At 44.6% G+C, this 24,833-nt stretch overlaps 1 pseudogene; it reads left to right on the forward strand.

Moving 5' to 3' along the window:
- Positions 1 to 15,683: 15,683 nt before the first annotated feature.
- Positions 15,684 to 21,298, forward strand: LOC107978900 (annotated as a pseudogene).
- The last annotated feature ends 3,535 nt before the right edge of the window (positions 21,299 to 24,833 follow it).

The raw sequence follows: 24,833 nt of genomic DNA on the forward strand, positions 1-24,833 counted from the left end.
ATCCCTAGTTGATGGAACTATTTGGGAAGGATTCAGAGGTGTGTCCATGTTGGAGCTGCCATGTCACTAGATATAGGCTTTTCAAAATCCCACCCATCCCCACTGTTGCTTTCTCTGCCTCATGGTTGTGTCTCAAGATGTGAGCTGTCAGCTATTCTAGCACCATTCCTGCCTGCTGCCATGCTCATCTCCATGATGATGGTCATGGACTCACCCTCTGAAATTATAAGCCCCAAATAAACTCTTGCTTCTATGAATAGCCTTGGTCATGGTTTAATCACACCAATAGAAAAGTAACTAAAAGTTGGTACCAAGAGTTGGATATTGCTGTGACAGACTTGGCTATGCTGTTTTTCAGAGGAATGTGGAAGACTTTGGAACTTTGGACTAGGAAAGTGCTTGAACACTATAAGTGGGTTTGGCAGGCCATCCTAGCAGGAGCCTGGAAGACAGTAGTGCTGAGAGCAATGGGGAACATGATAGTTGTGGACTCATCCTCTGAAACTGTAATCCCCACATAAACTCTTACTTCCATAAGTGCCTTGATCACAGTGTCTCGTCACAGCTATAGAATAGTAACTAAGACATCATTTATCTACTTAATCATTTTCAAGGTCAAAATGAAAATGACTCAAAATATACTTTAGAGAGTTTATTTTTCCTAATGCCATAAAAAGGTGTTCAAATCTGGTCTTCGGAACTTTGATATTTTCTTATGAGAAACATAAGAAGTGATATAGAATGAACTATCATGAGTACAGTATGGTAGCACATGCCTGTAATCCCAGCACTTGGGACGTACAGACAAGAGGCTCAGGAGTTCAGGGTCATCCTCAGCCATATAGGAATATCATATCTCATAGGGCTATATAGATACCATGTCTCAAGAAAAAGAAAAAAAACATTGTGTGTGTGTGTGTGTGTGTGTGTGTGTGTGTGTGTGTAAGACAAAAACTAGTTGACAATAAGCATTATGAGTGTGTATAACATACCTGTAGTTCCCTGCCCCCCCAGCTACAAATCAGCATGTTTTCTTTAGTATTACTTTGTTTGATTGGTTTGGGTTTTTTTTTGGTTTGTTTTTTGTTTTTTGTTTTTTTTTTTTTTTTTTTTTTTTGAGACAGAGCTTACTATGTAGCTCTGGGTGGTCTAGAACTACATCTATAGACCTGGCTGGCCTTGAATTTACAGAGATCCACATGCCTCTGCCTCTGGAGTGATGGAATTAAAGGTGTGATCCACAACTCCTGGATTCCTTAGAACAATTATTGAGGAGAGCCACTCAGAATTTGCCTGCCCAAACTCTGAAAAGAAACTGAGTAGCAGGAAGTGAACGTGAGGCAGAGTTCACTGACTCAAAGCCCTTATATATACAAGTATATACACTACAGACCATACATTTTGTTCAACTTGAACAGAGCATTTGGAATTTATCCATTGTTTGAACCAAAAGTAAACAGCTTGCTGGGCAGTGGTGGCACACACCTTTAATCCCAGCACTCGGTTAACTCTGTGAGTTCAAGACCAGCCTGTTCTGCAAGAGGACAGCCCCCAAAGCCACAGAGAAACCCTGTCTCGCAAAAACAAAAAAAGAAAAGAAAAAAAAAGTGAACGACTTGCATTTTAGACTGCAAGTGCTTGTTCTGAGCTGAGGAGGAGGCATCTAACAGGCTGGAGAAATGGCTCAGTGGAAATGTGTCTTCCCTGCATGTTCAAGACTCTGGGTTCAATCCCGGCACCACAAAGAGACATCTATCAAAAAGCTGAAAACTTTGAGGGTTTTTTTTTTTTTTTTTTTTTTTTTTAAGATGGGATCTTATGCAGTCCAAACTGGCCTTGAACTAACTATGTAGCTGAGGATAGAAGAGGCCTAACTTAAAGTCAGTGTAGCCGTGACAGACTGCTGGCTAACAATACTGAGACTAGGCCTCATACTTAAAATACCCAGGAGAAACCACGGAATGTACCCTGTGAGGGACCAACCAGAATTGAGACAAACAAGGACTAGATGCTCCAGAACATTAAGGATAGCTTACCTAACTTATATATGTTGCCAATTTCCTTGCAGCAATGCTAGTACCAATCCCTGTTTGACAAGACTTCTGTTACCCCATTCCTGCCCAATCAGGAGTTCAACCCCCATCTGAATCCAGAGTTCCCCTACTCCCCCATCTTTTACTCCTTAAAAAAACCCTGCCATAGCTGAGCTCGATGCTTTCCCTGATCCAACCTCTGTGTCAGATCGGTTGGAGGGCCCAAGCTCGAGCTTGCAATAAAGGTTCTTTGCTTTTGCATAGGAACTAAGACTCCTGGTGGTATCTGGGGAGCTCATAATATGGGCATAACATTTGGAGGTTCATCCTTGATCCCACAGACCCACTAGGACCCTCGACCTGTGGAGCCTTCAGCCAGCCACTGGGTGTCTGTATCTGTCTGTCTAGCTTGGTTTCACTTTGTCTCTGTCTTGCATTGTACTTTGTACTCTGACCAGGCCACTTCTGAGTTGCCTGCAAAAGCTCTAGATGGACATGCTTTGAAAGACAGCAGGTCAGGGAACTGGAAGCCGCTTCAGGACCCTTCTGTGCAGGCTTGGATCCCTCCAGTTTCTCTGAATAGATGAGACAGACTGAACTGGCTAACTGGCAACCAGTGATCTCTCTTTTTCCTTGAGTCGGCCAAGAGTCAGTGTTCTCCCTGGTGGCCAGGGGGACTCTGCATTGTTTTGTTGCTTTTGAACTGTTCATTTTGTGGCTGATTCTCAAGACTGACATTATGGGACAGAAGCCAAGCACTCCATTCCCTTGACTCTGATTCTTGACCATTTTCAGGAGTTCTATTGGTTGTCCTTGGAACAGCTGCCTGTCCATGTCTGTCAAGTTTGTCCTTATTTTTGTTTAGTTGCTTAATTGTTCTATGTTTCATATTCAAAAAGAAAAAAGATGGCTCTTTGACAAAAACTGACAAGCAGGCTCTGCTATGGGAGCATTGCACCCACAGCCCCTTTAAACTGAATACAGTGTGTGGTTACAGAATGCAGTACTAGGTTTGTAGGCAGTTTTCTCTGGTGCCCATGAGAATTGGAGACAACAGATAAGGCACCCCTTCTTAAAATTATAGCCAGAAAAAAATGTTGTAAGTCTGTTTTAGTGTATAAATGTATGAATGTGGCCACTACATGTTTATGTCTGGGATCAAAATTGACAGAAAAAACAAGAGCAGAGCAACCAAAAAAATTACCGGTTTATAAATTTATTAGTCATAATTAGAAATCTATAATATTTGTAACTAAAAGGCTAACTCAAAACTGCAACACAGGGTTAATAATAAAAAGGCTACATAGGAAACTTTAAAACAAAGACCTAATCCATCAATGTCTGTAGTTCTGGGCAAGTATTCAAATGTGTTAACCCTTATTTTTTTTACTCCTTTAGTTCTGCTTCTAACTAACTGTTTTTGTCAACTGAAATATGTCAATTCCAAAACATGTTTTTTTTTTATATTTAAAGGCTCACCCTGAGAAAGACTCAAGCTATACTGTAATCCCAAACACCCAATGTGGTCACTGGCCAACTAAAGATAGGACCACAAGTGCTAAACACCAAAAACTGGGATATTTCTATATTGTGATGCAATAAGGCAGTAGCCTTAAGCAGCCTGACAAACAACTTGGAGCAATTTTTCAACCTCAAGACTCTGGGGGTCAAAAGACCTTTTTATAGGAGTAGCCTAGGGTCACCTGCATGTCAAATGTTTGCATATTCTATAAGGATCAGAGAATTCCCAGGCTGTTTGTAGACTATGGGTTTTTTTGTTGTTGATGGTGGGTTTTTGTTTTGTTTTGTTTTGTTTTTCAAGACAGGGTTTCTCTATGTAGCTTTGAAGCCTGTCCTGGAACTAGCTCTTGTAGACCAGGCTGGTCTCAAACTCACAGAGATCCACCTGCCTCTGCCTCCCGAGTGCTGGGACTAAAAGCGAGCTATACCACCACCTGGCTATGACTATGTTTATGAGTTAATGGTCTTATACTAGAAAAAGCTTCAATTCAGATATTGTTATTTTTATTATAAACTGATAAAGATGATTAAGCTTTAAAATGTTCAAAACTATACTTATAAGTCATGCTAAGGACTAATGTAATCAAGTACAAAAAAAATTTTATCAGCGGAGTGTTGGTGGTTCACTCCTTTAATCCCAGCACTCGGCAGGCAGAGGACAGCCTGGTCTGCAAATCGAGACAACTCCAAAGCAATACAGAGAAACCCTATCTCAAAAGAACAAACAAAAAAAATTATCTAGCCTCTTATATGTTTTCAAAGTATAATCTAAAACAAATAACTAAAAACAAATAGAAGTTATTTGGCTCAAGTCCTCAAAATGCCAGAGATTTGCTAAATATGGTATTTAAAAAGCTTATTTGGGGACGGAGAGGTGGCTCAGAGGTTAAGAGCATTGGCAGCTCTTTCAGAGGTCCTGAGTTCAAGTCCCAGCAACCACATGGTGGCTCACAGCCATCTATAATGAGATCTGATTGCCTCTCCTGGCATGCTAGCAGAACACTGTATGCATAATAAGTAAGTCTTTAAAAAACAAAAAACAAACAAACAAACAAAGCTTATGTGACAGCCAGAGACTCTCAGATCCTAACAATGACTCCCATGGTCTCCAGAAAGACAATAAACACATCAAGGGACAACTCCACCTGGACTATGGTAATGCTCACCAACTGACCACTGGGCAAGACTGCCCCAATGCCTCCCCTTCCACTGAGGCTCAGCCAAGACTGTGGACAAGCAGGACACTGGAGAGATGATGCCCCACTTTACCTAGACAAGGTGAGGCTAGTCCCTCCATATTCCTCCTCCACAGGAAAGCCTCTCATCCTCTGGGCCTGGCAGCCAAGACTGCTGTCATGATAACTCAGCCCTCATCACCATAGAGTCCATAGGAACCTGTAATATCTGTCTAGGTTAAGACTATGAACTAGCCTCTGACATTTTGGTTATTCCTTCTCAGATCTCTGACATTGATGGCTAAGCTAACTGTAGCTTTGTGAGCTAGACAACTAGGTCTCTTGTTAAAAAAAGAAATACACCCTGTATGACTTACAAACTTGACTAAAAGTATATCATTACACTAAGATTTCAGAGGTTTAAAGTTTTCTGATGGGGGGTTGTTTTTTTTTTTTTTTTTTTTTTTTTGAGACAGGTTTTCTCTGCGTAACAGCTCTAGCTTTCCTGGAACTAGACTAGGCTGGCTATCCTGGAATTAAACTAGGCTGGCCTTGAACTCACAGAGATCTGCCTCCCAAGTGCTGGGACTAAAGGCATATGTCACCAATGCCCAGCTGACTTGAGACTCCACTTTATCTTTAGGATGAACCAAAGTTCAGGTTCCCAAGCCCTAGGGGAGCTGGGAACTTTCCAATAGCTGAGCAGCCTCCTCCAGAGACAATAGAAATAGTATGCCCCTTTAGTTCTCTAGAAACATCATGACTATCCGTAACAACAGAAAGAACAAATCAATCTGATTGGTTGGACTGAGAAGCTTACATTCTGTGTTGGTTGACAATGGTGGAAAAATGTAACTGTAACTCCACACAGATGTTTGTGGGTTTGGTGCTTAAATGCTCCTGAAATGAATGTTGGGGGTGCAGTCAGCTTCTGAGTCTGTGCTGTTGTCACTGACTGGTCAGCTTCTGCTGTGCTGCCCACTAATAAATCTTGCTTTGAATGGCCTCTTGTGTCTTCTCAGGTTGTTTTGGAGCCTTGGACCCATAACCCACTAAGATGCAGATAAAATATCTCAGATTTGCTTCAGAATAATCTTGGTGGATATGGGAATTGAGAGATGGGTTAGGTAATGTTAATTCCACTGGCCAAGAATAAGACCACTACCATAATTTTTTAGACAAATTTGGAGCAAACTTTGTTATTAAATATTGGCGAGGTCCATATCCAGGATTCCCAGAGAATAGCACCAAATTACATTAGATGGGTTTATAATCCCACAAGGCTGTGTGCTTCCCAACTTGTCCACTGGGGGAAAACATACATGCTGACATACTTTATCCCTCCCTCACAGTGACTCATATGAAATGAAATGAGCCACAAATTAAAACTTGAAGGTATAGGGTTCAGTGTAGCATATGTATGTATATGTATGTTTGTTTGAAAGGTTCACAGTGATAATAGCAGGGGCTGGACTTGTAGCTCAGTAGGTACAGTGATTTTTTAGCATGCACAAAGCTCAGAGTTAGACAGCCAGCACCAGATAACTGTGAGTGGTGATCCACACTGTAATCCCAGCACTCAGGAGCAAGAAGCTCAAGATCACCCTTGACTATGTAGCAGCTTTGAAGGCAGCCTGAGGTACATAAGACCTTGTCTCAAAAACAAAACTGCAGGCTAAAAAGGGCCAAGGAAAAACACCCTGACACTGACTTGACCCCAGGACCAGGGTTTGAAATCCCATCAATCCCTGAGTTTGCCCCAGAATCAGGCTACAAAAATCTACCAATCCCAAGCCACCCTGGAAAGCTCCACCCCTGAAGAAACCCTAGGGTTTCTTCTGTGTCCTGTTCAGTTTGCTCGTGCTTCTCACCCTAGAGGCAGCTATCTTCCTGGATTCTTTCTTCCCAATAAATCTCGAGTGAAGTCTGTTGTGAGGTGTGACACTTTTTCACCAAAACAGAGCCCAGCTGTAACAACTTTTGCTGGAGCCAGAGCAGAGGACAGTGTAACAATTTCCCTGGGGAAACTTCCCCTAGTGGAACAGAATTGTTACACTCCAGCAGACCTGAGCGGAACTGTAACACTTCTCTGGAGCAGAGCTGAGCAAAGCTGTAACAACTTCACTGGGGAACCCTCTTCTGCCAGAGCAGAGCTGTTATACTTGGCAATGGGGAAACATTTCTTTCCCGGGAGCTGGCTGTAAGCTGCTACATTTATGGTGACCTGTGGTACTCCTTAGCTCCTGACTGCCAAGATGCCTTTCTACAGAAAGCTGTAATGCTTACAAAAACCATAAAGAAAACAAGAAAATGGGCTAGGCGGTGGTGGCACACGCCTTTAATCCCAGCACTCAGGAGGTAGAGACAGGTGGATCTCTGTGAGTTCAAGACCAGCCTGGTCTACAAGAGCTAGTTCCAGGACAGCCTCCACAGTCACAGAGAAACCCTGTCTCAACGTTCCCCCCCCAAAAAAAAAAACATGAAAAAGAGAAAAGAAAACATGAAAATGGTATGTAATTCCACTGGAGGAGGAAACCTATTTCAAAAAGAATACAACCAATCACCATCTCCCATTTGACAACTGTTTGACAGCTGTGCTGAGTCTCGTAAGATGGCTCAATGAGTAAAGGCGATAGCTAGGTAAGTGTGGTGACCTGAGTTCAATTCCTGGAACAAACCACATGAAGGTAAAAGGAGAGAACTGACCTCCATATCCACAAAGTGACATGCATGCCCTGCCCTTACATGTGCACATACATACCATGATTTTATTTATTTATTTATTCATTCATTCATTCATTTAGGGTTTGGGTTTTTTTTTTTTTTAATGGTTTTTCAAGACAGGATTTCTCTGTAGCTTTGGGGGCTGTCCTGGAACTCTCCCTTGTAGACCAGGCTGGCCTCAAACTCACAGAGATCTGCCTGCTTCTGCCTCCTGAGTGCTGGGATTAAAGGTGTGTGCCACCATTCCTACCACATATTTCTATTAAAACTAGAATAAGATAGATTTTTTTTTTTCTGAGAAAGCTGGTGTGGCTGACAACTGTAATCTCTATAATCAGGAGCCAGAGGCAGAATAATTGCCATGAGTTCAAGGGCAGCCTGGTACATAGTACCTAGGCTACAAGTATTATGTTTCAAAAAGAGAGACTTCTGGCCAGACATGGTGGCACAGGCCATTAGTCCCAGTTCTCGGGAGGCAGAGGCAGGTTGATTTCAGTGAGTTCCAGGACAGCCAGGACTGTTACACAGAGAAGCCCTGTCTTGAAAAAAAGGGGGGGGGAGAGCTGGAGAGATGGCTCAGATGTTAAGACCACAGGCTGCTTGCTCTTCCAGAGGACCTGAGTTCAATTGTCAGCAACCACATGTCTGCTCACAACCATCTGCAATGAGGTCTGGTGCCCTCTTCTGGCCTGCAGGCAGAACACTATACATAAATCGAGAGAGAGAGAGAGAGAGAGAGAGAGAGAGAGAGAGAGAGAGAGAGAGAGAGAGAGAGAGGGAGGGAGAAAGAGAGAAAGACTTCTGTTTTAGAATCCTCAGTATTCATCAAGCAGCCCTCAGCCACACCCTTAAAGCACTGAAGAATGCACCATCTCATCACTTCTGCCTGCAATAAGCACAGGTGCCCTTTGACACACTGACATACTGAGTAAGGGCTTGATAAACCTCATTGATGTGTAAATCACACGTTGGTGATTCATTTTCTCTATCAAGTTAACTAAACAAACAAGATGGGCAAGAATAAAAAAGTGGTCTCTGAGCCAGGTGATAGTGACAGTGCATGCCTTTAATCCCAGTACTCTGGAGGCAGAGGCAAGCAGAACTCTGTGAGTTCAAGGCCAGCCTGGTGTATAGAATGAGTTCCAGTCAAGGCTACACAGAGAAACCCTGTCTGGGGGGGGGGGGGAGTGGCCTCTGTAGAACCTGAATTGGTCTGGGTGACAATCAGCAACAGAATTAGAGGGGACTCAACTAACCCTTGTGCAGTAGTGTAAGACCTTGGGCCACTACCACACAGGCCAATCATGGCTTGATTTTTGATTTCCTAGGCTCCAGAACTCTGGGCATTATGCATTTGTTGTTTAGGCATCTTGTTGTCAGCGTTCTACCATTATAAAAAGTATGTAAGATAATCAAGTTATAAAAAGAAAACAGCTATTTTGTTTCAGTTGTAGAGGCTTCATTCCATGACTGGCTTGCTTTGTTGCTTTTTAGCTGGGAGTGGACATCATGTGGAGAGCCACAAACCTCATGATCAAGAAGTGAGAGAAAAATGAGAGGCTCAGGAGAGGCCGGTGGGGAGGAGCACTTGCTCTACAAGCTTGAGGACCTAATTTTGAGTCCCCACAACTCTTTTAAGTCAAATGATATCCGGTGAGTGAGCATCTGTAACCCCCACATTCCTACCTGGAGACAAGGCACAGGAGGACAAGCTGGAGAATCTCGCAGAATAACTAGCCTGCCCTACATGGTGAAAAAGCAAAACAAAACAGAGACCCTGTCTCAAATAAGGTGGAAGGTGAGGACCAACATCTAAATTTGCCCTTTGACCTCCATGCCTGTATTGTAGCTCTCTCTCTCTCCCTCTCTCTCTCCCTCCCTCTCCCTCACTTCCTCTTCCTCTCTCTCCTCCACACACAGAGAGAAGCCCTGCCTCAAACGAAATGGAAGGCAGGCCAGTGAGGTGGCTTAGCAGGTAAGGACACAAGCCTGATGACCTGAGTTTGCCCCTGGAGCCCACATGTTGGAAGGAGAGGGCTGATTCCTACAGGCTGTGCTTTGTTTTCCACAGGGCATGAAATGACTCACACGTGCCACCCAACAAAATAATCTTAATTTTAAAAAAATCAGGTGAAAGGTGCAGGTTTCCTTTGCGCTTCACATGAATACCATGACCTGTGTGTGCCACCACACACACACACACACACACACACACACACACACACAAGCCAACCAAAAAAATTACAAAGGAGCCAGGCAGTGCACACCTTTAATCCCAGCACTCGGGAGGCAGAGGCAGGCAGATCTCTGTGAGTTCGAAGCCAGTCTGGTCTACAGAGCGAGTTCCAGGACAGAGAAACCCTGTAAAACATTTTTTATTAAAAAGAATTAGAACCATAAACCAAGTTGGGTGTGGTGGCGAAGGCCTTTAATTCCATGCACATGAGAGGCAGACGTAGCAGCTCTCCATGCGTTTCAAACCAGCCTGGTCTACAGTGTGAGCGTCAAAACTGGAAGCGGGCATTTGCTCTCTGTGTCTTTGAGCTAGGACTTAACCCATCATGCTCCTGGTTGCAGGCTGGAGCTGACATGGCACTCTACATGCCCCTTTCCTGTGACCACAGCCTGCAAAAGGCAGCTTGAAGTACTCAGCCTCCATCTGGCCAGAAAACAGCTCCTTACAAATGTAACCGGACATCTGTTGCTGTTTCTCTGAATATCCTAATGTAGCCCCACCAAATTTATTGGTTTGCTTTAATCTTCCAGCATATTTAGATTTGTATCAGCCAAATCCCTCAGAGGAGCCTCACTAATTTCAGAAAAGGAAGCAAATAAATACCATAATAGTTTAGTTTGCACACTTCAGAGGAAGCATCCACTTAAAAAATTATATTAAAGCCATGCTCTGACTGAGGCATGAAAAGCTCAGAGTAGAAGCCAGACTCAGGCTTTGCAGCTCTCTATCGATCGACCCTGAGGAGGGCTGATGAAGAAGTGACTTGTTCTGAAAACTCCCTGCTGCAGACTGCCAACTCCCCTTCTCACAGTGGACAAAGCAGCTGGCCTTTTCAGCCCCCTGCAGATGGAGATAAAGAGGGAAGCCTCCTCCCAGATTTTGTCCCTTAGCTTTCCTTACAAAGACAGAGGCTGCTTTTATTACTTCAGACCCACTAAATGAACCCAAAGATCCCAGACTGGAAGGCCCAGGGACAGCTTTCTCCTCAGATGGCCAGTTGCCACTACTAAAGTCTGTTTCTTAGTAGTGAGTCCCTTGCCTCCAGCTCCTGCTGCTCCCCTGCAGCCTGTGGACAGGGACCGCTATTAGCAGTTCACAGCAGCGATCTGGAGCAGAAGTTGTGGGGAGTGTGTTTCCAGATCATGGAGCTTTACTGGAACAATGCTTCAGTCACTGAGGTACTGGACTGTTATCTCCTCCTAAGCACAGGCCGACCTAGTGTGTCCTCTATAGCAATCTCAGCATAGACTGAAGTTAAAGCCAAACTAACTGCTGTCAGAGTTTCCTAAACATCATTTTAATAGATGCAAATTCAGTCTTAATTTCAGTGGATTTAATCTAAATTTGTCATGTTTTAACATGTAGCATTACTCTTAGGAGAAAAATTGCCATTTGCACCCAGAAAGTGAAATGCTTTGAATAGTATCCAGTGCTGGGCAGTAGTGGCGAACACCTCTAATTTCAACACTCAGAAGGTAGAGGCAGGCAAGATCTCTGTGAGTTTGAGACCAGCCTGGTCTACAGAGTGAATTTCAGGACAGTCAAGACTACTCAGAGAAACTGGGAGGATGTCACATGGAAGTCACATTAATCCGTGTAATTAAGGAAGCATCTTAGTCCTTCCAGTTGGAGTTGGCTCTTTCTTAGACCTACTGCATAGAATGCAAGAGCTGCCGGTAGCGGTTAGGCTCATGGCCCTGGGTCTTGACAATAAATACTAAGTGTCAGAGTTCAAAGTGCCCCAGCTTCACATAGTGTGGATGGGGAAACTGGAGAGTAACAGCAGAACCGGTAAGATCCGCCACGTCCTGGACCCAGTCGATATTCATTGTCTTGTAAAGTAGCATATTTACATCTGTGACCCACAAGTGTGTGTCCAGCTGAAGACAGGAGATGCACGTGCAGCAAACTGCGGGACACCAGTTCCCAGCTAGTGAGCTGGAGCTACAGACGACTGACCATTTCCCTTGAGGTTTTCGTGACTCAGCAGGAGGCAAATCCTTCTTCTGCCAGGCCTTTTGCTCTCCCAGGCAATTTCAAATTCAGCTTGCGTGTCCCACAAAACCCAGAGCTTCTCAGCAACGGCTTTGAATGTGTGGATCAATCTGAGAAAGGGAAGTTGATTAACATGACAGAGTCTCCCTTTTCACTGTGTTTATTCTCACTGTCTTGTGTATTGACACTTTGTTATCAGTAAGCGATTCAGGTAATTTCTTTGTTAAAAACAAATGAAAAGAGAGGCTCCCAGAACCAGAAAATAGGCCTTAACAATTTATTATTTAGGTTTAAATAAATGCAAGCTTGGCATTCTTGATTAATTTATAGCCTCCTTCCCCCCCTTTTTTTATTTAATTTAGAAACAAGCTTGTTTTCCATGTCAATCCCAGTTACCTCTCCCTTCCCTCCTCCCCTGCCCCTCACTGACCCCTATCCCATCCCCTTTGTGCTCCCCAGGGAGGGTAAGGCTTTCCACAGGGGAACTTCAAAGTCTGTCATATCATTTGGAGCAGGGCCTAGGCCCTCCCCTGTGTGTCTAGGCTGAGAGGGTATCCCTCTATATAGAATGGGTTTCCAAAGTCCATTCTTGTACTAGAAATAAACATTGATTCACTACTAGAGGCTCCATAGATTAACCAGACCTCCAAACTGACATCCTCATTCCAAGGGTCTGGAACAGTCCTATGCTGGTTTCCCAGCTATCAGTCTGGGGTCCATGAACTCCCCCTTGTTCAGGTCAGCTGTTTCTGTGGGTTTCTCCAGCCTGGTCTTGACCCCTTTGCTCATCACTCCTCCCTCTCTGCAACTGGATTCCAGAGTTCAGCTCAGTGTCTAGCTGTGGGTGTCTGCTTCTGCTTCCATCAGCTACTGGATGAAGGCTCTAGGATGACATATAAGGTAGTCATCAATCCCATTATCGGAGAAGGACATTTAAGATAGCTTCTCAACTATTGCTTAGATTTTTAGTTAGGGTCAACCTTGTAGGTCTCTGGACATTTCCCTACCAGAATTCTCTTTAAACCTATAATGGCTCCCTCTATTATGGTATCTCTTTTCTTGCTCTCGTCTACTCTTCCCCTGACTCAATCTTCCTGCTCCCTCATGTCCTCCTCTCCCCTTCTCTTTCTCCTAACTCCCTTCCCCTACTACCTTGCTCCCAATTAGCTCAGGAAATCTTGTCCCTTTTCCCTTCTCCGGGGGGAACATGTATGTCTCTCTAGGATCCTCCTTGTTTCCTGGCTTCTCTGGAGGTGTGGATTGTAGGCTGGTAATCCTTTGCTCTATGTCTAATATCCATATATGAATGAGTACATACCATGTTTGTCTTTTTGTGACTAGGTTACCTCACTCAGGATGGTTTCTTCGTGTTCCATCCATTTGCCTGAAAATTTCAAGATTCCATTGCTTTTTTCTGCTAAGTAGTACTCCATTGTGTACATGTGCTACATTTTCTCCATCAATTCTTCAGTTGAGGGGCATCTAGGTTGCTTCTAGTTTCTGGCTATTACAAATAATGCAGCTATAAAGATGGTTGAACAGATGTCCTTGTTGTATGAATGTGCATCTTTTGGGTATATGCTTAAGAGTGGAATTGCTGGATCTTGTGGTAGACTGATCCCCAATTTCCTGAAAAACCGCCTTACTGATTTCCAAAGTGGCTGTACGAGTTGGCACTCCCACCAGTAGTGGAGGAGTGTTCCCCTTTCTCCACATCCTCTCCATAAGCATAAGCTGTCATTGGTGTTTTTTTGTTTTTTGTTTTTTTTTTATTTTTTTTTTATTAGTTCAAGTTAGGGAACAAGCTTGTTTCATATGTAAGTCCCTTCTCCCTCTCCCTCCCCTCACCCCATTCCTCCTCCCCCACCTCCAATCTACCCCCCACCCCATCCACCCACCACTCCCCAGGCAGGGTAGGGCCCTCAACGAGGGCTCAGCAAAGTCCACCAAATCTTCCTGTGCTGGGCCTGGGCCCTTCCCCATGTGTCCAGGGCCAGAGTGTAACCCTTCATGTGGGATGGGCTCTCAAAGTCCCTTCTTACACCAGGAAAAAATGCTAATCCACTACCAGAGAATCCCTGGAGCACAGAGGCCTCCTTATTGACATCCATGTTCAGGGGTCTGGATCAGTCTTTTTTTTTTTTTTTTTTTTTTTTTTGGTTTTTTGAGACAGGGTTTCTCTGTGTAGCTTTGGAGCCTATCCTGGCCCTCACTCTGGAGACCAGGCTGGTCTCGAACTCACAGAGATCTGCCTGCCTCTGCCTCCCAAGTGCTGAGATTAAAGGTGTGCGCCACCAACGCCCGCCTATATGTTAATACTTAAGACAGAGTTAGCCAATAGAAGTCCCAGTCATTGGCCAACAGTACTGTAACTAATAGAGTCTCTGTGTGTTATTGGGGGGGGGGGTGCTGAAGCAGCAATGGGACCCAGGCGGGAATCTTGCAACATATGTTTGGGGTTTTGATTATTATCTGTCAAAGGACTTCTGTAAGCTTCTTGTACTTTCATTGGGAAAGTTTTCTTCTATGATCTTGTTGAATATGTTTTCTGCACCTTTGAGGTGGGTTTCTTCACCTTCTTCTATATTCTTCTGTTATTCTTAGGTTTGGTCTTTTCATGGTGTCCCATATTTCCTGGATATTTTGTGTTAGGGATTTGTTGGACTTAAGATTTTCTTTGGTTGATGAATCTATTTGTCCTAGTGTATCTTCAGCGCCTGAGATTCTCTCTTTCATCTCTTGTAGTCTGTTGGTTATGCTTGCATCTGTAGTTCCTGATCATTTTCCCAGCTTTTCTATTTCCAGCATTCCCTCAGATTGTGTTTTCTTTATTGCCTCTATTTTAGTTTTCATGTCTTGATCTATTTGAATTGTTTCTTTCATCTGTCTGATTGTTTGTTTTTTTCTTGGTTTTCTTTAAGAGATTTGCTGATTTCTTGTATTTTTTGGTTTGTTTTTTCTTCCATTTCTTTTCTTTTTTTTAAAGCTTTTAAAAAAAGATTTATTTATTTATTATGTATCCAGTGTACTGTCTGCATGTGTCCCTGCAGACCAGAAGAGGGCACCAGATCTCATTTTGGATGGTTGTGAGCCATCATGTGGTTACTGGGAATTGAACTCAGGACCTTTGGAAAAGCAGTCAGTGCTCTTAACCTCTGAGCCATCTCTCCAACCCTTCTTCCATTTCTTAAAAGGATTTTCTCATATCCTCTTTGAGGGCCTCTATCATTTTCATGAAGTTATATTTAAGGTCATTCTCTTCTGCTTCATCTACATTGGGATGTTCAGATGTTGCTGATGTAGAGTCCCTAGACTCTGGTGGTGTCATATTGGTTTTTCTGTTGCTGAATGTGTTTTTATATTGTCTTCTTTCCATCCCTTCTTCCAGTGGGTACAGGAGGAGTTTCTTCCTCTCCTGGTGGGTAAGGGTCAAAGGTTCCCTTCTGGTGGGTGCAAGCAGGTCCAATACTCCCATAGCTCTCCTCTTCCCATGGGTAGAGGCGGGACTAGTACCGGGGCCTTGGCAGTTGCTGGGTGGGCTAGACCACTGGGATGGGTTCCCCAGTGTGCAGTCCCCAGGCCTCAGGTAGCTCCAAGCAGGGCACTGGAAGGTAGCAGGAAACAGGCCCATGCTTATCTCGCCACATGGTAGGAGAAAGGGACTAGGATGCTGCCAGTCTCTGGGTGGACTGGACCACTGGATGGGATCCCCAGTGTGCAGTCCCCAGGCCTCAGGCAGCTCTGAGAAGGGTCTACTTTACAGCCTTCTATACACTCAGTGTGTGCTTAAAAACTTATCAACCTCACAACTATACTTAAGGAGAATTTTCACACTAAAACAATACAATATATATTGTACACAAACATTTCACATACATATACATATATATGTATATATGGGTTTTTTTGGGGGGGGTTGGTTTTTCGAGACAGGTTTCCTTGTGAAGCTTTGGAGCCTGTCCTGGCACTTTCTCTGTGGACTAGGCTGGCCTTGAACTTAGAGATCCCACCACCTCTGCCTCCTGAGTGTTGGGATTAAAGGTGTGTGCCTCCACCACCCAGTTCTATCAAAATATGTTAGCTGTGGCAAATGCTATGTATCCATTGGCTCTGTATGTAATCTACTTGCTAAAATTTGTAACCCCAAAATATTTTGTCAGAAGACTGCAGAGAGCAGTGAAATCTGTCACCTGACTTACACCTTCTTATTGGACGCTTACAAAGTGCTAGTTTTGTGTAATGTCCTTTACATGGTCCACTTAGAGATATTTTTGCACTTTGGTTGGTAACCTGATGGCCACTAGGCATAGTAGTTCTGCCCTGTGTTCTTTTCCTCAAGGCCATGATGTGCCTCTCAGATAAAAATGGAAGTTTTGTGCCAGCAGGAATACAATGGTAAAGGTAGACATTTTGTTTGTTGATTTTTAGAGACAGGGTTTCTCTGTGTAGCCCTGACTGCTCTGGAACTCTCTTTGTAGACCAGTCTGGCCTCGAACTCACAGAGATCCACCTGCCTCTTCCTCCTAAGTGGTGGAATTAAAGACATGAGCCATCACACCAGGCTATATTTCTAAATATTGAGCCATAATTGAAACACTTGACTGTGAAATCTGATTTTCTGATATTTTTCTTAGGGCCTTGAATCCACACTTGTAATAAATCGTTTAAAAAGGTGAATTCAGGGCTGGGGCGTGGCTTGGTGGATAAACCATTTACCATGTGTGAGGACAGGAGTTTGGATTTCCAGAAGTCAGGTAAAGTTTGGGTAATTGTGATGACCTACCTGCCTGCATGTAACTCCAGCACTCTGAAGCAAGCTGGCTAGCTTGACTAGAGGAATTGGTGAGGCCTGGGCTCAACTGAGAGATCTGTCTCAGTGAATAGGGTGGAGAATGAAGTAAACTCCAGCATCAGCTTCACACACACACACACACACACACACACACACACACACACACACGCTAACAAACATACACGTGTGCTGTGGAATAATCCTTTTTTATACTGTGATGATTTGTCACTGGGATTGGTGATTTAATAAAAAGCTGAAAGGCCAATAGCTAGGCAGAATTTTCGGGGCAGAGAACATCCTGGGAAGAAGAGGGAGAAATCTGGAAAGTCAAGGGATTTGATGAACATGTCTTGCTGAAAGGTACTGCTGGACTTCTGGGTCTTGGGACAGGGGCGCTCACATGGGAAGGCCTGCGTGTGGACCAGGAGTGGTCACCAAGACTCAGAAAGTAGACCTGGGCCCACAGTTCCCACAGAAGAAGAAAAAGAAGGTGGTGGTTGCAGAGGTTGCAGAGCCAGAGACTCAATACTCAGTCCTAAACAGTGAGGATTATTTTGTCTATGTTTCCCCTCCAAGGGGCCACATTCCCCTCTAACAATGTGGGTGAAGGGCAGGTCCCTGAGATGTCACCGGGTAAGAGAAAGAAGAAAAAAAAGTCCCCTAGCTTTCACTTGAAGGAGCACCTGAAGTCTGAGGGGCAGGACAGAAAGTCCCCCAGCCCTAGAAGGCAGGTCCTTGAGCAGTCAAGGAATGCCTCAGAATGCCTCAGTGGAGAGAAGAAAAGGATGAGGAGGAAGTCCTTACCTCAGGCCACCTCATAAGGCTCACGGCTGAAGACTTCCCAGACCCCAGGCATGCTGAGGAAGTTAGCAAACCTGGTAAGAAGTCCAAAAAACACAGGAAGGAAAAAATGGTTCTGGACATGGAAGCCTTTCCTCCCCAGGACTCTTGGCTCTGTGATGCTGAGGATGTTCTACACCCCAGGCTCAGGGAGGGAGGAGGCTGAGGAGCAGGCAGCCTGGGGGCAGAGAAGGAAGCAGGGGAGCCCCAGAGAGCACAGGAAGAAAGAAGAAGAAGAAGAAGACCCATGAAGAGGGAGACATCCTCCCAGTCTACTCCAAGCTCTCCATGGGGAACAGCCTGAAGAAAGGAAGTAAGAAGTCAGTCAAAAGTGAGGCTTCGGAGTACATCCTGATAGACAGCCCGAAAGCCCCTGGGGGTGGGGGGAGTGAAATCCAAGAAAAAGGTGGAACAGCCAGATTGTGAAAGGGCTGGCTGTGAAAAGGAAGAAAAAGAAGAGGAAGGAGCGTGGAGTGAAGGAAGACCCTCAGCAGGAGGAAGAAAAGGAGTCGGACACAGACCTGGAGGTGGTAAAGAAAAAGAAAGGCAACATGGATGAAGCTTACATAGATCAGGTGAGGCAGAAGATTGCAAGAAGAGATTGACCATGAGTCGGGCAAGACAGAGGCTTCAGAACCCAGGAAGTGGATGGGAACCCAGTTGGCCAGTGGGACACTGCTGGCTTTGAAAACGAGGAACAGAAGCTGAAATTCCTGAAGCTTATGGGTGGCTTTAAACATCTGTCCCCATCATTTAGCCAACCTCCCAGCACAACTAAGAGGTCCAAGATGGACCTGGACAAGAAGTCTTCAGACATGCCCCAGCAGAATCTGCAGCAGAACTATGACCGGGCCATGAGCTGCAAGTACAGAGGTGGGGCTAGCCTGGGCTTCTCCCCTGAGGCCTGCAAGGTCTTCTACATTGACCAGAATGCCTCCAAGTCTGTCAAGTTGCAAGATTAAACTATATTGTCCTGGTCCTCAAACTGCATTTCTTAATCAGTTTTGCATCTGCCAAATTGGCTTGGATCGGGTACCCGCAGATACTGAGGACCACTCACGGTGAGTTTTAAACAAGCAAGTGAAAGCTGCTCGTGTGTCAGGATCCAGTACCAATGGCTAAAACCTCCTATTTTCTGTATTAAACCTTCCACTTCTTTGGGAGAAAAGTATTTTGAATAATAGCAGCTAGCAATTGTTGACTTGTGCGGAGCCCTGACTAAAGTGTTTTCCTTGTATTGATGTATTTAAACTTAATTATGGAATGGGTGCTACTCTCATCTCCATCTTATGGATGCCACAACTTAAGTTCAGGGAAAAGTAATAAAATAGCCAAGGGTCACCTTCCATTAAGCGTCATCAAGAGTACATCACCCTGCATCACTCAATGATCAGTGAATGGAGAAAGCAAGTGTTGTGCCATGTCTTCCATCGGGACCAACAAGTTTGTTTCCTCCTCCTCCTCAGGAGGCAGGTGAGGTGCACCGGGCAGATGTGGCTAAGCTTCTCCTCTGTGGGAGATACTCTGAGCTGGCTGCTTTCCAGCTGTCATCCTTCCAAGTGCTGTGCTCACATTCGATGCTCCTGTGCATTGACCAGATCTCAAGCAAGGCATTTTGTACAGCATGTAATCCTGCATCTGGACCAAGTGAGATTCTCAGCAGTGTGCACCCAAGGGAGACAGTTTGAACAGCTTGTATGAAGTCAAATAGGAGAATGGAGAATACGGTGCTTCATCTGCTGTGGGCACCATCCCCACCATGAACTACACAGCAAGCTCCAGATTCAGAGATCCGTATGACATGACTTTTCTCTTCTACCAACTTTGGCAGTCTGGCATCGAAGTTAACATAAGGACATTTTCCTATCTCTTGGCCTGGCACCTCACCCAGACATCCCATTGCAAGCCTGGTCTCCCACAGGCACAAATACTAGTCAGTGGGTTGGGATTGGAGGGATTGATGTTGCACTCATCCAGGACATTCATTCTTCCAGCTCCATCCTTAGTGTTTGTGTAACTGAGCTGGTGGGAAGATGGCAGAAGCAATTCCAGGCTGTAAATGCCCATTTTCTGGAGTTGGGAGAAAACCCTTTTTATGGCCAAAGAAACGTCAGCAGCCTCTTAGAGAACATTTTATGACTTCATTCTGGTCTGTGTGATTGGTCCTGTGTTGGCCCCTTTGGTCAGGGAGGTGTTCCTCAGGCTAGCCAGGGATAGGGTGGGGTGTTCCATACTCCATATAGCCAGCAATGATGAGACTGCATCTACCTGAAGCAACTGCCTCTACCCCACCCTGTTCCGACCTGTAAAGGCATAGGCCATGTCACATCCTACAGGTGTCTGCTAGCAAAGACTTTTTAAAGCCTCTTCCCTCAGATGAACTTGGTCTTTCATAGATTCAGCCCCAAGATACAAAAAAGAAGAGCCACCTTCCTTCTCAGAGGGCAGAATTCTGAATTTGAGGCAACCTCTAGACCAGTGTTTCTCAACCTGCGAGCGGGTTATGACATCTACATGGAAGAGGATAGATGGGTTGCCATCTCATGCCACATACACCTTGGTAACTGTCATCCAAGTGTGATGGCCAGGTCTTTTTCTTACCTGTGACATGTCTCAGTGCTGAAGGACTTGAATTTGTAGCTTACTGTCTAAGTAATGACTTAGGTGCTCCATTTGCTCACCCTCCTCTGTAAAAATTGGAGTCTAAGAGCAAAGAGGCTGTCGGGCCTCCTCAGGAGTGCAGCCTTGTCTCTGCTGCTCATAGGTATGAGCACTGAACTGAATGGCTGTGCTTCTGTTCACCAGGCTTCTGTCCCACTGGTGGTGGCTTGAGCCACCCTACCCCCTCTCTCCATGTCTTGTACCTTCCCAGAACTTCAGTCTCTGCTTGATGTCTCCACGTGGATGTGGGTGGTCAGTTACCCAACACAGGCCTTGAACTTGGCTGTTTCTCTCTCAGGCATTTCTCACCACTTGCTGGTGCTCTATAGCAATATCCTTGTCCATAGTCACCCGCCAACAGTCACCCACATCTCATGGTTCCTACCACTTTGTTTTGGGGCTGATTTCTGGGCAGTCTACTTGAGTCCACGAGGCCCTGCCCTGAGGCTACCTTTCCACCCCGACTGACCTGTCAAAAGGATCCCAACTAGCCACTGTTGTCCCCTGAAGGAGGGTATGACTCAGCTCTGCAAATTTTCATGCTACTCAGACTGTGGCAGGCAGAACCTCTCCCCTATACCTTCTTCCCTGCCCCATCCCCTTGGCAGAAGGGAATTAAGGTTGCTAGTCAGATGAATTTGAAATAAGATCCTGGATTACCTGAGTAGGCTCCTCACAAAATCCCTTAACTGGAAGGTGACAGAAGAGTTAGTGTGGAAGAGACTTGGAAGCCATGGACAGCCACTTGAGAAGGAAAAGGCCACAAGCCAAGACCACGGGCAGCCCTTAGAAGCTGGGTAACACTTCCACCAGAGCACCCACAAAGGAGCTTAGTCTTGGTGACTCCGTGACCTAGCCCAGAGGGACCAGTGAGTTGTGATCAACAATTTCAGATGGTAAAAACCACAAGAAGCCATAATGCATGTAATTTGTTAAAGAAGCAAGAACCAGGAACTAAGGACATGAAGAATCCTGTTATTCATCTCCTAAAAGTCTCAGCATATGTCCTTCCTAATGGGAGTAGATGCCATTCCGTGGAGATGGGCTTTCAGAGACCAGCCTGCCAGTAGCAAGTGAGGGAAGCTGCTCCAGTCTACACTTCTGCCCAGGTTGGCAATAGGATTCAGAGGCCCTGTGGTATGTAACCCAATGCAAGGCTAAGCTGAGGTTAACACAGGAGCACTAGGAATTCTCTGGGCCAATGTTGGGAGCTGATGCTGTCCAACATGGGCAGCCTTGAGGATGATAAACAGTGCTTTTCTTTCTTTCTTTTTTTTTTTGTTTTTTTTTTGTTTTTCGAGACAGGGTTTCTCTGTGTAGCTTTTGGAGCCTATCCTGGCACTCGCTCTGGAGACCAGGCTGGCCTTGAACTCACAGAGATCTGCCTGCCTCTGCCTCCCGAGTGCTGGGATTAAAGGTGTGTGCCATCAACGCCTGGCACAACAGTGCTTTCTAGGTGCTGATTTTTGTTCACAACAGGAGACATTCAGTATCTGATTTTGATTTTTGTTTTATTTTTGACACTGGCTTATTTATCCCAGACTGGCCTCAAACATGTAACTGAGAACCATGAACTCTTGATCCTCCTGCCTCTGCCTCCTGAGTACTGGGATTACAGGCCTGTACCACCACACTCGGTTTACGTGGGCCTTGTGGATGCCAGGCAAGCATCTCCCCACCTGATCCACGTCCTCAGCCTCATTTGCTATTTGTTTGGTTGATTTTTTTTTTTAAGACAATTTTCTCAATTCCTTGGGATAGTGGGAACTGTCATCAGATTGACCTCAAATGTACAACAGTAACTCTGGTTTCATACGAGTAGGCACATGAGTTCATATATAAATGATTTTTAATTTCTACTTTCTGAGGTTAGTCTTGTATAATGTTTCAGAGTAATGATTAATAAAATTCATGCCTAAAGTACACACACACACACACACACACACACACACACACACACACACACACACACACACAAAAGGTACCACCATGTGGCAGACAGTAGAAAAGAAGTATGGGTTAATTCAAGTTCTAAGAGCTAGTTAGTAACAAACCTAAACTATTGGCTGAACATTGGTAAGTAGTAAGAAGTCACTGTGTGGTTGTTTGGGAGCAGGCTGGAAGGACAGGGCTGACTGGCCCTGACAAAAAAACTCCACACACACAAGACACAAATTTTACAGTTAAAAAAAAAAAAAAAAAAAGCAAATGAAGAAACTACATGCTTCTTTTGGGGTTAGGGCAAGACAGTGAGTTAAAAATCCAATCCATTCTCTATTATGCTGCAGAATTTAAGCCAGTTTAAATTTTCCCTCATGCATTTTAAACCTTTTTGTAGCAAGTGGTGGTGGTGGCGGCAGCAGCACACACCTTTAAGCCCATCAGTTGGGAGACAGAGGCAGGTGGATCCCTGAGTCTGAGTCCAGCCTGGTCTACAAATCAAGTTCCAGGAAAGTCAGGGATCTTCAAAAATAAATAAATAAAATGATAACCTCTAGTAGAATAAGCTTACCAAGTACCCCCTCCCCCGACATTAAAACTTTTTTGTTTTTCAAGACAGGGTTTGTGTGTGTAGCCCTGGCTGTCCTGGAACTCACAATATGGACCAGGATGGCCTCAAAGTAGAGATCTACCTGCCTCTGTCTCCCAAGTACTAGGATAGAAGGCATGCACTGCCACCTCCCAGCTGACACTAAAACTTTCAAAGCAGTTTAAAAATATCTTGACATTTACTTAAAATCCCATCTTAGCTGCTATTTTGAGAGGCACTGAACCCAACACTTTGCTCACGTCAGGCAAGTGCTTTACCTCTTACAAATCTCCAGTTCCCCCAGTGCCTTAACTTAGAAGGGTATGAAGGCTAGGTATGGTTATGTATTTCTGAAACCCATCATTGAAGGTAAGGTAGTACAAAGGCATGCCCAGTGTCAAAAGATGGGGGAAATATACATACATTGCTAGTTGATTTTCATACACATTGGACCTTGCTGGTATATTTGCATCTCTCGTGTACTTTTTGTGCAAATCTACTCACATGTACAATAATATAATGCATATTTCAATATGTGATTCGGGGCCTCATGTATATGAGCCCGGCTTTGAACTTGCCATACAGCAGATGGCCTTAAACTCTTGTCTGTCCTTGAGAACCGGGAACACAGACTTGTGCCACCACAGGACATTTTTAAAATGTGTGGGTGCTGAAAGCTGAAGAAAAGAGCATCAGACCCCTTAGAGCTGAAGTTACATTTCCAAGTCACTTAACGTGGATGCTAGGTGCCGAATTTGGGTCCTCTAGAGAGTACTAAGTGCGTTGAACTGTTCAGCAATTTCCCTAAACTAGAGACACAACCTGTTTGACCTCCAGCTGAATTCTCCAATATGGAATCCAAGGGATGTGGGTGGGGGTAAATCAAAGCACACAATTTACAGGAAGTTGAGGCAGAAGAATTAGTTTAAGGTCAATTTGTACTATGAGATCCTGTCTCAAAAACCAGAAGCTGGAGAGGGGCTCAGTGATTAAGGCACTTGTTTTTGCAGATGACTGGGCTTCGGTTCCCCAAACCCATATGCACAACTAATTCCTTCAGTTTCAGATTTGACACTCTTTTCTGATCCCCAACACCAGGCACACAGGTACTACACATTCCTATGTTTCAACACTCATACACATACATATATCTATATAAAGTATTAATCACTGATCTCATACATTCTTTTTGTTCGATCAGTTTTGATAAAGCCATGTGATCACACAGATCAGGTGTATAATTTTAATCCCCTATAAACAAAATAAGCATGTCAACTGTGGAGTAAGTACTTGAATCTAGCCAATTAGCTAAAACATGGGCCTCAAACTGATGGTCAGGGCTGGGATTATCTATCACATCTGGCACACAATCTTCAGTCTTGAAATTTGCATACCACTTTCATAATGGCTAACTACTTAATCATGTTTCCGAGAGACAAGAGCCAGTGTGTACATTCATGGCATGCCTGTAAGGATCGGAGAGCACTCCCAGGAGGCAGTTATCTCTACTTTTATAGGTGGCATATGGAGACTGAACTCAGCTCATTAGGCTTGCACAGCATATCCCTTTACCCACTAAACCACCTCACTGGCCCCTACATCAAACATTGTGTACATGTGTATTTTTTGTGTGCATGTGAGCATGTGTGCGTGTTTGTGTGTGTGTACATGGAGATCAATCAGAGCACAACCTGTAGGATTTGGTCTCACCTTTTACCAAGTGGATTCCAGGGATCAAATTCAGGTTGTCAGGCTCCATTATCCATGGAGCCATTTCACCATCCCAGACCCTAAACTTAAGAATTCATGTGTGGGCTGGAGAGATGGCTCAGAGGTTAAAAGCACTGACTGTTCTTCCAGAGGTTCTGAGTTCAATTCTCAGCAACCACATGGTGACTCACAGCCATCTGTAATGTGATCTGGTGCCCTCTTCTGGCCTGCACTGTATACATGATAAATAAATCTTTAAAAAAAAAAAAAAAGAATTCATGTGCATGGGTGTTAAAACAAAATTCCAATTTGATTTTACCAACAAAGACTCAGGAGCCAGATGCTGGGGGTGAAAGCTTGCTACCTCAGAGGCAGAAAAAGACCCAGCTGACCCTCCTCCTCCACCAATGTCCCAGCAAGACCTTGATCCTAAACGGTCTCAGCTAAGATTCCTCTAACTCAATCTCCCCCTTCTACTTCCTGTGCTCTCCATCCCCCTGACTCCCTCTTACTCTGTTTTCTTGTTCACTTCCTGTCAACTGGTTGCTTGCTCCACCTCTTGACCTGTGGTTGACTTTATTTAAACCTGTTTGCAATAAGCAAAAAAACTCTTGAT

Source organism: Cricetulus griseus, chromosome 2 (assembly GCF_003668045.3).
Source record: "Cricetulus griseus strain 17A/GY chromosome 2, alternate assembly CriGri-PICRH-1.0, whole genome shotgun sequence".
Classification (NCBI taxonomy): domain Eukaryota; kingdom Metazoa; phylum Chordata; class Mammalia; order Rodentia; family Cricetidae; genus Cricetulus; species Cricetulus griseus.